Consider the following 14,090-nt stretch of genomic DNA (forward strand, 5'->3'; position numbering starts at 1 on the left):
GAATTTAAGAAAGAAAGAAACAAACAAAAACAAGCAAACGAAAGAGAGAGAGAGAGAGAGAGAGAGAGAGAGAGAGAGAGAGAGAGAGAAACCAAGAAACAGACTCTTAGAGAACAAACCTCCCAGAAGGGACGTGGGTAGGGGGATGGGTGAAGTGGGTGATGGGGATTAAGGAGTGTACTTGTTGTGATGAGCACTGGGATGTGTGGAACTGTTGAATCACTATATTTTACACCTGAAACTAATAGAACACTTCATGTTAGCTACAGTGGGATTTAAAATAACATAAATGAAATCAATCCAAAGACAAAAAAATAAAATTAAAGAGACAGAAGTTGGTCTTAGGGAAGTTGGTCTTGGGGCACGGTTCGCATGCTGTGTTCTTAGAGTGCCATATAGATCTCATCTGATTGTTGATTGCCCCAAAACAGGACCTCAAAGACAATATGGCAGCCAGATCTCTGCTTGGGGTGAACACTGTCTTGTATTGGACAGGAGTACAGGGCTGTTTATGTGTTTTCCTGTCTAGTTGTATCTTGGGGTCAGGACAGGCAGCTTTTGTAGGATGGTTGAAAGCTGGCCGTGCCTTGCACTGATTCTGACCACTCGGGCATTCTCTGGCATTCTCTGGCACACTTGTTCTCCACAGGCGGTCCTGGGGCCAACAGCATCAGCATCGCTTGGGAACTCTCTAGAAAGGCAAATTCTCACACTCTTTCCAGGCTCGCTAATTAAATTAAACTGGATCCCAGCCATCTGTGAGTTAGCAAGCTCTCCAGGTGATTCTGAGAAAGGCGGCTCAGGTGAGAGTTGAAAAGGCCAGTAAGCAAGCGCTGGCGGTCTCTGTGGGTTGTGGGGAGAGTCGTGGGGGAGGCTGGTGAGGCATGTCCTGGCTCGTCTGCGGTGTCGGCTTTGAAGAGGCCCCGGAGGTGTTCTTCCGCTTCATGCTGATTCCTGGGAGGAGAAGGCCTATCCCAAAGAAGGAGCCATGGCCATCAAGGGGCAACAGGTAAAGGAACTGGTGGGGCCCCACCGGGGAGGAGGGGAGACCAGCCAGTTGGGACGGCCAGGCCTGGTTAGGCATGCCAACACCTAATGTGCAGGCCGGGCCAGAGCGGATGCACAAACTCGCACTTGTGCTCTTGAACGTAGGCCAGAGGTTCTGGGCTGCCCGGCTGTCAGTGTTCCTGTTTCCTGCCCTGTTACCCGGTAGTGTCCTTGGCCGCTGCCTTGCCTGAGCGAACCCTGTCAGTGAGCAGCTTGAGTTCTCCATATTTCACAGAATGTCTGGCACCTCTTATTACTTCTCATTACCCCTCTTTCCCCTGCTCCCCATGGTGGCCAAGTGGGGCATCACCTCCCTTGGCACGGTCTGCTTGACTGGGCTTTTGGGCTTTAGTTTTGCGTCTCTGCCACTCAGGGCTTGGTTATTCCAGTGATGAGGAGTAGGACGTCAATATGACACGTGTTCAGGGACTGGGGTGCCCCAGTTAGATGTGTCATGCTAAAATCAATAAGTCATTTCATTAAAAGTTATTGGTGAAAAACCATTAATTGCTCCAGTGCTGTGATTAAATCCCATAACTGTGTTTACCGTCGGGCGGCAAAAGCTCCGTGCTACATGTTTTACACATCCGTGCTAAGTCATGCCTTAGTCCTCATGGCCGTCCCATTAACGGTGTCTGCTCCGCCTGCGAATGGTTCTGGCTCTGGTGAGCTGGACCGGGCGGCATACCGAAACCTTGTGGCGGAGGTGGGCACCGAGGGGAGGAGAGCGACCCACTTGTGGAGCTGGATTCTGAGGGAGGTGGCCGAAAACTTGCTGGGTCCACCTTAGCAACTACATTTGGCAAATAAATGACGAAGGTTCATCAGGGTCCAAGTGTGGGACACACAAAGGGGAATCTCTGTGTTGGTGAGAAGCAAAGGTAGGTGGGTGGCCACCTGGCAGTCCATCAGGTTTGGAGCTGGGTAAGGGCAAGGCTTCACATCTAGGACAGCCAGGTAGACAGGGGCTCCAGGCCTAGAAATGAAAGCCACGTAAGAACCAGGGTGGTGGCTGGGTGGCTTGAAGGAGGCTGGAGGATGTGTGGGTTTCTGTCGCAGCAGATGTAGCTGGAAGGACCGCTCCGTGGCCGGTGGAGGAGAGGTGCACACCTGCCAGGAGCAGCCCCAGACGGCGAGAGGTGTCAGGGCTTTCAGGAGGCGGGACCGCCTGGAAATGTGGTGTGAGTTATCAGTTTCCTGAGGACGTCATGGATTTTCCAAGCTTTAATTACAAGTCTACCTTCCACCTGTCTGTTTCCATCTTTGCCCTCCCTCGGGGAGGTTTCTGGAGTATTTGTTGGCTTTCTGCACACAGCGGGTTGTAGAGGGAAGCATTCGGAGTCCGGCCAAGCAGGCTCTGAATCCTGGTTCCGCTGTATGAATGTGGGTGTTCCAAGGGAGCTGCTTCTCATCTGCTGAGCTCGGGTTTCCCGTCTCGAAAATGGGACCCGCGATGCCTTCCTCATAAATATCGTTGCAGTCGTGAGGATGAAGGAGGTGGAGAATCTACCTTTTCACAGAGCTTCTGAAGCAACGCCAACTCCCTCCCTTTCTCCTCCCTGATCCCCACTCCCAGCTGGCTCGCACCCAGAGTCCTCAAGCTCCTCTGTATTTTGAAAACCCAAGTGCCTTAAGTAAACACACACGAGCTCATCTACGTCCGCTTTGTTGTAAACAAAGGACTTGGGGAGAGGGAGTTTGTCTCTCTATTTTTTACTTGGAAAGCCAGAGGCAGTTTTCTTTCTTTTCCTTTTAGTAAGATGGAATCTATGCCAGACATTCCATCCTAGAGATCAGGTTCAGTGCTCTTGGGAGGGTGTCACATAATATCCATCACGATCACAGGGGAGGTTGGAGTCGAAGCCTCGTCCACAACACTGACCCACTGATCGTGGACAAGGAGCCTCGCTCTGGTTGCAGGCTGGGGAGAACCAGGGTGGGGTGTGGGGCTCAGGCTCTCGGACAGGCCATCTGTTGTGAGCCACCACGTTGGAACAACCCAATGGTTTATTCTCTTCTGTAGGAATGCATTTCTCAAATCCCTGCCTCCTAGCCTGGATGTGAGTTTGGATTATACTGCTTCAAATAGCCCTGCTTGATTCTTGCTCCTTCTGTCCCCCCTGGAGTTTGAGCTGTGTTTGCTGCTAATAGCAGGAAAGGGGAGGTCCCTTGGACCTTCAAAACCTCCTCCAGCTGCTGGGCTGCCTGGCACGTCAGAGCATTACAGCTGCATTTAATCTTTTGGGAGCGGGGCTGCTGGAGGCGTCCCAGCGTCCTGGCGCCTGTGGGCGGGTGATTGCCTTGCCCCAACTATGCATTTGAGCCAAAGAGTCTTCAAAAGAAAGAATCGCATTACAAAGCTATAGACGTTTCTAAGTGGTGTACGTCAGGGGTGTATGATGTATGTTTGTCATTCCAGCTTAAAACAAACTGTTGAGAGCTGCTGAATCCCTAGTTCTTTTTGCTACATAGACTGGGAAAATGCACATGGAGATTTTTGGAAGACCTAGGGGGGAAAAAAGGGTAGGAAAAAATAAAGGAGACCTCTTCAGGGTAAGATGATTGTAGAGAAAGAAGGGAGGAGAGGAAGGCAAGGCAGTTAGCCACAGCTGAGCAATTCAGTTCTGTGTGTGTACAGTATATCCCTATAGTATGCAAGGTACTGTTTCCAGCACCTACATTGGACTCCGCCATCAACAGCAAGGGGAGAGGGATCTACGAGGGAAGGGAGCGCTGGGCATCTCTCTGAATGCAGCCAGGGAAGCATCTGCCCCAGAAGACTGGCTATGACCATGGCCTTGGCTTCCATTTCTTTGGAACATACATTGTTCCAAAGCTCTTTAGGACCTAGACTGTGCCAGATTGTCTCCTGAGTCCACAATGCCTGGCACGAGGTAGGTGCCTACAGAATATCTACTGAATGAACAGGAATGAATATTTAATACTGGGAAAGACAACACCAGAGACTGAAAGACTGTAAGTCCAGATGAACCTCCCTGTATTAGCACTCTCAAATTTTCTTGACTGTTCTGCTGCTGTCTTTGAAGGTAGAGCAAGGAGTCTAGAGCCAAGGAATTTAGGTGGCCTTTACGATTGGAAAAAGCAAGGAAAGGGATTTTTTCCTGTGGAGCCTCCAGAAGGAAACCTCCAGCCTTGCTGATACCCCCAAATATGTTCAAATGCCGACTCTGACTCAGTAGGTATGGGGTGGGATGGGCCTGGGAGTCTGCATTTCTAACCAGCCCCCAGATGCTGCTGGTCCTAGGGCCACACTTGGAGCAGCAGAGCTCTTCATTTTTCCTAAGAGCTGGCCAGTCATCCTCTCCTGATCTGACCTAGCATTCCTGAGGTCAGAAGTAATGGCTCCCACATGGGCCTCACTGGATGGTTGTTACAATGGCTAAAGCCTGCTTCACCAGAAAGTGGAAGATTATAGGTTGAGACTCAAAAAGGATCGAGTTGCCAGCCTTGTCTGCAGTCCACTGAGCTCTGTGGTCCAGTGACCCAGAACCACCCAGAAAGAGAAAGCAGGCATTTCTGCTCCTCCCTCTGCTGGCACCCTGGGTCCTCCCCATAGCCGAGAGGTCTGTGCCTCCACTGAGTGCCCCTGGTGATCAAAGCCTTCCTGGACTCTAGAAAGGTGGTCACTGAGATCCCATGGGCACCAGGGGCCATTTTGTTAGGCGTCTTTGCTGTGGTCTGGATCCTTGGAGGTACATGGTTCTCTTTCCAGCTTGGACATGGCTTCTGGTGATTTTTGGACAGACCCCATTATTCCCTTCCAGAATCCAGTTGAGCTGGATTCACAACTACCATCCTCTCTGTCTCCACCACCATTTTACTACCACTGATGCCCTGTCAGCGCCATGACCCCACCTCTAGCTTGCCTTCCCACTGTGCACTGGTGGCTTTTACCTGCTGCCCTATCAACCCATGGAGCAGGCACCATTCTCTCCAGCTAGAAGTATAAGGGCTAGAGAAATAGTTTTATGTCTGAGGCCTCCTAGTAAGGGGCAAGGCTGGGACTCCATGTCCTCTGATTCCAGAGCAGTTGTTGTCACCCACTGTTACCGTGTCTCCTCCAATGGGTCCCACATCCCTCTTCGATTTCCGTTACGTCAATAGGCCCGTGGCTTTTACTCTGGTGGGGAGATCCTGCTCTGTGGAGAAGTGAAGATTCATCCTACCCTGGGCACGGTGCTAATTCAGCCATAGAGGTGCTTCAGATCTCCCTGGGTCCAGCGGCCACCCCATTGGGTTTATGGCTGTGCTTCTGTGCCAAAGCAACAGGCTGAGTGGGTCCCTTCACTTAAACTCTTAATTCAGTGGGGTGGCTGGGGGAAGTGGTCAGCAATGTCCCTATCCCTTTATAATTTAAGTTTGTAGAGTCAACCTTTGAAAGCTATTTATATCTTTAAAAAGAAGAAGAGGAAAAAAACAAAACAAACCCTTACCCTGCCCCTGTCCTGAGTCTCTGATGTGGGAAGAAAGACGCTAAGTCATAAAATACTGATGATAAATGCGTTGCATTGTTAAGGCAATGTACATTTTCAAAGAGCCTGTGGTACTTTATTTCATCTCAATCCTCCTCATGCCTCCTTTTAAGGTAGGTAGGACAGGTATTATTCTCATTTTATAGATGGGAAAGCAGAGGCTCAAAGAGGTCAAGGACTTGTTTAAGGTCCCAGATGTAGGTCCTGAATGCAAATTACTCCCAATTCTGGTGCTCTTTTGGTCACCTGCACATGCCATGGTTACCTGACTTGGATACACTGTCACCATCCAGCAGAGAGTTCAGATGGGACATGCAGTCTGAGCCCTGGCAGATCTATTAATAGCAGATCATTCCCTATTACCAAAACATCCCACTCTTGAGAAAAACATCTGAAAATTACTAAGCAAGTGCTCTGATTGCTGAGTTGGCATCTGAGTGGGAACAGAACATGGAACACCCAGGGGAGGAGCAGGAATGCTTCTAGAGGAAAGGGCATGGGTACTGGGAACCAGGACACCCGAGGTCACGCCCAGAGATAGCTGATGTGGGGACCAATAGGCAAGGGCGTGCCACCCAGCAGGCCGGGCTCCAGTCTGGAAGAGCCCGGGCAGAAGGCAGGTCAGGCTAGTTAGTGTCTGGGTTTTAAGAGCCCCGGTCCAGAACTCTGGAGGAAGAATGTCAAGGACAAATGTCTGGCAACAGAGTCTGGATGAAAAATGTGCCTAGGCAAGAGATCAAGAATAGAGCCTGACACTTACTAGGGTTGCATAAAGCAGAGGCTGTTTTTAGACTTCCTGTTCAAGATGGAACTAGGTTTAATTAAGTGTTTAGGTTGGTCTGGATCCATAGGGGAAAGGCAAGCGGGCTGGTGGACTGCAGTGGAAAACCAGGAGGTGAACAGCAAGGAAGTCCCGTCAGACAATTCTCCTAGCACTGTGTTTTCCAAGCTGACATTCTGCAGGACACTCTTCCGTGTGATGCTTCCAAGAAGGAAGGGTCTGTGCCCAATAAAGATGGGAAATACCGTATCAAATGAAGTTAAACAGGTTCCCTTATTACGTGAGTTCTCAGCACCTTAAACAAATGTGCAATGTGAGCTAATTGCATACAAATATGCAATGTGAATTTCCAGGTGAGAGCTGTTGAAAGCAATTTTTCCAGACATTTTTGACCACCGCCCCTTCCTTTTATTTATTTATTTTTTGGCCTCGATACACCTGTTACATCTCCTGGGACACAGTTTGGAAAACTCTGTCCTGTCCTCCTTTAGTTGGGCCAGTGGCCATACCTGCAACACTTCCTGCTTCCCACATTGGGACCCTCACCCAACTCCCTCCTCATAAGTGTGCTGGAAGGAGAGGTTAGGATTAGGAGTCCAGACAAAACAGCATTGTGATTTTAAAATTTTCCCACCCTTTCCTCTCTAACTTGGCATGTTTTCTTCTGGTCCTTTTTTTTTTTTTTTTTTTCCTATGCCTTTTTAAAGCTTGGTTAGCACAGTCTAATACATTTTATTTTATTTTTTTAGAGAGAGTGTGCATGAGCAGGGAAGAGGGGCAGAGGGAAAGGGAGAAGGAGAGGGAGAGAGAATCTTAAGCAGGCTCCATGTCTGGCATAGAGCCCAACTTGGGGCTCGATCCCACGACCATGAGCTCATGACCTGAGCTGAAATGGTCAACTGACTGAGCCACCCAGGAGCCCCCTAATACATTTCAGACTTGTGTTTGGTGTCTTGTACACGGGGTTTGGCAGCCAGTTCCAACCAATGTGCTAAACTATACTGAACTTCAAAATAAAACATCAACAAAGCCCAGGGAGCTCAACCTGTTTCTGACCACCAGGATAGAAGCTGCCCGCCTTATTCACCCAAATGAACAGGAACCAGAGGGAGAGAGTGGAGTAGGGGCAGCCAGACGCTACTGTCCCTTTTGGATCAGTCTTCATCCCATGTGTGACCATGGCCATCTGGCCTGGACCTGGCAGTGCTCTCTGATTTTCTCTCTGGAATCTGTTCCCTTCCTGTTTCTCCCACTGGCGTCAGCCCTTCGGTATTGGGAAGGTCCTTAATGGTCACTGGCCTGCTATAGTAGTTCTCCAACTTGGACATTCATCGGAATTCACTGAACAGCTTTTAGAAACACCAACTGCTAGGTCCCACCTCCAAAATTTCTGATTGAATAGGTCTGAGATGGAGCCTAAGAACTGGCATTTCTGTTTTTCTTTAATATGAAACTTATTGTCAAATTGGTTTCCATACAACACCCAGTGCTCATCCCAACAGGTGCCCTCCTCAATACTCATCACCCACCCTTCTGTCCCTCCTACCCCCCATCAACCCTCACTTCTCAGTTTTTAAGAGTCTCCTATGTTTTGGCTCCCTCACTTTCTAACATTTTTTTTTCCTTCCCCTCCCCCATGGTCTTCTGTTAAGTTTCTCAGGACCCACATAAGAGTGAAAACATATGGTATCTTTCTCCGTATGACTTAATTCACTTAGCATAACGCTCTCCAAGAACTGGCATTTCTATTTAGTTCACATGTGATGCTGATGTTGTTGGTCAGATGGCCACACTTTGAGAACCTGCTGGCCTATAGTTCCTACACCTGTGTATCAGTCAGCTTGGGAAGCCTGGGTACATGGAGATTCTTGGAGCTTACCTCAGATCTACTGAATGGGGATTGCCAGGGCTCAATGTTTTGTCTGCCTTTCTGACTTGGCCTCTGATGTGCTGCTTCCCTCTCTTCTGCACTACATAGGGATACTGGGATGTTGGCCCCTTCTGTAGTGAACTTTCTCAACTCCCTATTGCCACAGAAGCTCATCACCTCTAATGTGGCTAGGGAAGTTGAGAACAGGGACTTTGCCATTTGATTAGTTTTTAGAAGGTCCTTATCTGAATATACATGCTCTCTTTTTTTAACCTCTCCATGAAAGTAAAGCTCTCATTACATGGCATATTGATCTTCAACAATCATCCTATGGAGAGAGTATCCTTTTACATAAGAAAAGACTCAGAAGTTTTCAAAAATTGGCTAATGACTCTAAGTCCCATTATCCAGTGCTGGAGAGAAAGCTCTAGGTGCTTGTAGACACTAGGAGGGTAGTGGAGGGTAGGCTCCTCCCTTCTCTACCTGGGAGTAGGTACCCAGGCAGAACTAATAGTTCTTCCTGATCTTGGGCACCACTGTGGTGAGTCCATGGGCATCAGGCTGCACCTAATCTCAGGTAATTTATATAAAAAGACATCTTAATAGGGCCCTTAAATTAGAACTTCAGACATATTGGTCTGCAGAATCAAGAATGAATAAATATGGAGTGGGTATAATTAGGCATGCTAAATAATTGAACACATCTCTGCCTTCCACATAAAACTCCATTGTAGGAATATTCTCGTTTTTTAAATGGGGAAACTAGGCTCCATAAGATCAGATGATTTATCCAAAGTTATGGGGTTAGCAAGTGGCAGGACTAGAATTTGAGGTCTGACTTTGAAACCTGTGCTCTTCAGATTAAGAAGACTAACAATAACAAGTATTGGTGAGGGTGTGGAAAAAATGGAACCCTCATTCATACGTGGCTGATAGGCATACAAAATGGTACCATCAGTTTGGAAAGAAGGTTGGTAGTTTCTCCTAAAGTTAAATGTACCCTTATTATATGACCTAGCAATCTCATTCCTAGGTATTTACCCAATAAAAAGGAAACCTATACACAAAGACTTATACACAGTGTTGATAGCAGTTTTGTTTACAATGGTCTCAAAGTGGAAACTACTGAAATGCTCAACAATAGGTGAATGGAATAAATCCTGTTCTATCCATATAATGAAACTCTCCTTAGCAATGAAAAGAACACCATGAAAAAGAATCACAACACAGATGGATCAAAAAAAAAAAAAAAAAAAAAAAAAGAAACCAGACCTCAAAGAACGCCTACTCTATGACTTCATTTACATGAAACTCTGGAAAAGGTTAAAACATCTCCATAGTAGTACATGTCAAGAGTTAGGGTATAAAACTGGGTTTTTTAAATCTCTATTTTACAGCTGAGAAAATGAGGCTCAAGAAGGTTAAAGGATTATATAGGATTGTTCCGGATTACACAGCCAATAAGCTACCCTTCTCTTCTTGATCTGGGCTATCCTGCTTAACCTTGCTTGTCTTGCTGGCTCCCTCTTCTCTTTGGGAGAGTGTTCATACAGTGTAAACCTGGGCTTACCGCGTCCCTCTGCAGGTAACTCAATGCCCTGTAAGTTTGGTATCACCTGGACTTTTGTGCTCTGATCTTCACTCTTCTCTCCATCTCTACCCCCTTGCATGTGAATTACACAAAGACTCAAATTCATTGTCAGGGTTGAAACTGAGACAATCTCTGATCCACCATGGAGTTTTTAAGTCCCTGCTGGCTAAAAGGACTTAGAAATATATCCTCAGTTGACAAAGGGCAAAAAGAACAAAAAACTACATTTAGCTTATGTCAGTAAGATTCTGGATTGTTCCAGGAAATAAACAAGGGAAATCCTATGTTAGGCTCCCTGGTGAGTTATTTTGCATTTCTCCTCTTTGAGATTTTCCAGACACAAAACACACATAAACTACTTGATCTATAGAAAACTAAATGAGAAGCTGTCTGTGGGAACAGTCGGTTGGTTTATAGTTACAGCATTTTTTTTTTCAGATTTATTGGGATATAACTGACAAAATTGTATTTAGAGTGCACAATGGGACGGTTTGCTTTATGTATACGTTGTGAAAGGATTCCCCCCATGGAGTTAATTAACACATCCATCACCTCACATATTTTATTATTAAGAACACCTAAGTTCTAGTCTCTTCGCAAATTTCAGTTTCACAGTACAGTGTTATCAACTATAGTCACTATGTTATGCATTAAATCCCCAGACCTTATTCATCTTCTAGCTGAAAATTTTTACCCTTTTACCAACTTCTGTTTCCTCCACCTCCGGGCAATCACTTTTATACTTTGTGAGTTTGACCTTTAAAAAATACTTTTTCTTTTAGATTCTACATGTAAGTAATACCATGATTTTCTTTGATTTCACTTAGCATAATGCCATCTAGATCCATCCATATTGTTGTAAGTGACAGGATTTCCTTCCTTTTTTAGGGCTGAATAGTATTCAATTATGTGTGCATATATGCGTGTATCCCATTTTCTTGATCCGTTAATCTGTCAATAAACACTTAAGTTATTCACAGTAGCCAAGATACGGAAATAATACTGCACTGAACGTGGGAGGTGTAGATCTCTCTTTGAGACGATGGTTTTGTTTCCTTTGGAAATATACCCAGAAATGGGATTACTGGGTCATACAGTAGCTCTATTTTTAATTTCTTGAGGAATCTCCGTATTGTCTTTCATAGTGACTGAACCAGTTTACACTCCTACCAACGTGTGCAAGGGGTCTCTCTTCTCCACGTTCTAACCAGCATTCATTAGCTCTTGCCTTTTTTGGTCAGAGCCATTTTAACAGGTAGGAGGTGATAGCTCATTGTGGTTTTGATTTGCATGTCTTCGATGATTAGCGATGTTGACTACCTTTTCCTGTACCTGTTGGCCATTTGTAGGTCTTAGGAAGAATGTCTATTTGGGTTCTTTGCTCATTTTTATATTGGGTCATTTGGGGGTTTTGCTCTTGAGTTGTGGAGGTTCCTTATATATTTTGGATATTAACCCTTTACTGGATATGTGGTTTGCAAATATTTTCTCCTATTCCATAGGTTGCCTTTTGTTGATGGTTTCCTCTGCATGTAGATGCTTTCTAGATTGATGTTTTTGCTTTTGTTGACTTTGCTTTTGGTGTCAAATCCAAAAACTCCTTGCCAAGGCCAATGTCAAGGAGTTTATCTGCTCTATTTTCTCCTACATGTATTATGGTTTTGGGTTTTCAAGTCTTTAATCCATTTTGAATTAGTTTTTGTGTATGGCATATCATGGGGGTCTAGGTTCATTTTTTTTCCGCGTGACTGTCCCATATTCCCAAAACCATTTATTAAAGAGAGATTCTTTCCACTTTGTATATTCTTTGTTCTTATAAACTATAGATACATGGATTTATTTTTGAGCTCTCTATTCTGTTCCATTTCTCCATGTATCTGTCTTTAAGCCAATACCACACTGTTTTGATTACCATAGCTTTGTAATATAGTTTGAAGCCAGGAAGCATGATGTCTTCAGCCATATTCTTCTTTGTCAAGATTGCTTTAGCTATTCAGTGTCTTTTGTGGTTCCATGCAAACTTTAGGATTGTTTTTCCTACTTCTGTGAAAAATACAACTGGAATTTTGAAAAACACTACTTTAAATCTGTAGATCATTTTGCATAGTATGAACACTTTAACAGTATTTTTTTCAATCCATGAGCACAGAACATCTTTCCTTTTATTTGTGTCATCTTTAATTTCATCAATGATACATAGTTGTCAGTGTATAGATTTTCCACTTCCTTGGTTAAATTTATTCCTAAGTATTTTATTCCTTTTAATTCTATTGTAAATGGGATTGTTTTCTTAATTTCTCTTTCTGCTAGTTTGTTGTTGGCATGTAGAAACACAACTGATTTTTGTATACTGATTTTTTTCTTAGCCTGAAACTCTAAGTGTGGAGTGTTTTTTTTGTTGTTGTTATTTTTTATTTATTTTTTTTTGTGGCGTCTTTGGGATTTTCTATATATAGTATCCTATCATCTACAAATAGAGACCATTTTACTTCTTCCTTTCTGATTTGGATGACTTATATCTTTTTCTTGCCTAATTACTCTGTCTAGGGCTTCCACTTTGAATAAAAGTGGTGAGAATGAAGATCGTTGTCTCATTCCTAACCTTGGAAGAAAAGATTTTAACTTTTCATGGTTGAGTATGATGTTGCCTGTGGGCTTATCATATATGGCCCTTAATTTAATGTATAATTTCTTATACCCAGTTTGAGAGTTTTTATCATGAAAAGATGATGAATTTTTATCCTATTGTTAACATGGTCATTGACTGGTTTGCAGGTGTTGAACCATCCTTGCATTTCTGGAACGAATCTCACTTGATCATGGTGTGTGATTCTTTTAATGTACTGTTGAATTTGGTTTGCTAACACTTGGTTAAGGATTTTTGCATCGACATTCACCAGAGACATTGGCCTGTACTTTTTGTTTTGTATCGTGCTTATCTGGCTTTGGTATCAGAGTGATGCTGGCTTTGTAAAATGAGTTTGGAGGTATCCCCTCCTCTTCCATTTCTTGAAAGCATTTGAAAAAGGATTGGTATTAATTCTTTAAATATTTGGTAGAATTCACCAGTGAAGCCATCTAGTCTTGGACTGTTCTTTGTTGGGAGGTTTTTGATTACCGATTCAATCCCCTTACTAGTAATTGGTCTGTTCAGATTTTCTATGTCTTCATGATTCACTCTTGGTAGGTTGGTGTGTTTCTAGAAATTTATCCATTTTTCCTAGATTGCCCGATTTGTTGGCATATGCAGGTGTCCCCCTGCTCTTTGAAACTTTGCGTTATGCCATTTCACTTTCACGAAAGACCTACGTCAGTACCTTTTTTTGTTAACCAACAGAAATCTGAAGAGCATTTTCACTTTTACAAAAAAAGGTGAAGGACAAAAATAGCATTAGGTGTTTGTTTTATAGCAAACCATTATCTATCTATCTATCTATCTATCTATCTATCTATCTATCTATCTATCTATCTCCTAGAGACCGCATGCACCCAAGCAGTGAGAGAGTGAGAGTAGCACTGCAAAGCTCCTTCCCCAGGAACTATGCTCAGCATCACAGTATTAAGCTGCCATAGCTTTAAGCTGTGTTTGTGAGCATCTGTGTCTTATCTTGACTTATTTTGTGCATCTATTAGCAAGATACATTCTAAGGTATTAGAAAAGCCTGAAGAATGTTATTTTTGGGGTCTGGGAATGCTCAATTTGTTTTCCATATAAATTATTGCTAGTTGTTTCTTTGCTTTGTGCCACTTTGGCTTATGAAAGCTTTCATAGGAACTCTGCTTTTGGATAGCAGAGAAAACCTGTAATTCTTCATAGTAGTCTCTCCTAATCCTTTGCATTTCTGTGGTATGGCTATAACCTTTTAGAGGGGACAGACATAGGCATTTGGGGTATTTATCTAGAGGTAAAGGTGGGATCAATCAGTCCATCAATATAGTATCATTGCCTTGTAAGTATAGCAGTACAACAACTGTCCTCTCAGAGACCTTACACAAAGCAATTAGTGAATAAGACAATATCATATGCATTATAATTAAGCTATTCATCGGAAGTCAAGGAAACCAGCAAATTCAGAGGCTGGAAAGGGAACAGTGGTCCTGTGACAGAAAAGTTGGAGGAGTCAAGAAAGTGCTTCCTGAAGTTGCCTCTGGATGGCTGAGAAAGTGTTGGGTTTTAGAGAATGGAGCATACACCCTGCTCCTGCCTTCCAGAGGCCCCTTCCCAGGCTGGGAGGTACGCAGAAGGAGACTAGCATAGGCAACAGCTTTGTCATTGTTTTTGGTTTGGGGTCCCACTGAAAGGTTTCT

Source organism: Felis catus, chromosome A3 (assembly GCF_018350175.1).
Source record: "Felis catus isolate Fca126 chromosome A3, F.catus_Fca126_mat1.0, whole genome shotgun sequence".
Classification (NCBI taxonomy): domain Eukaryota; kingdom Metazoa; phylum Chordata; class Mammalia; order Carnivora; family Felidae; genus Felis; species Felis catus.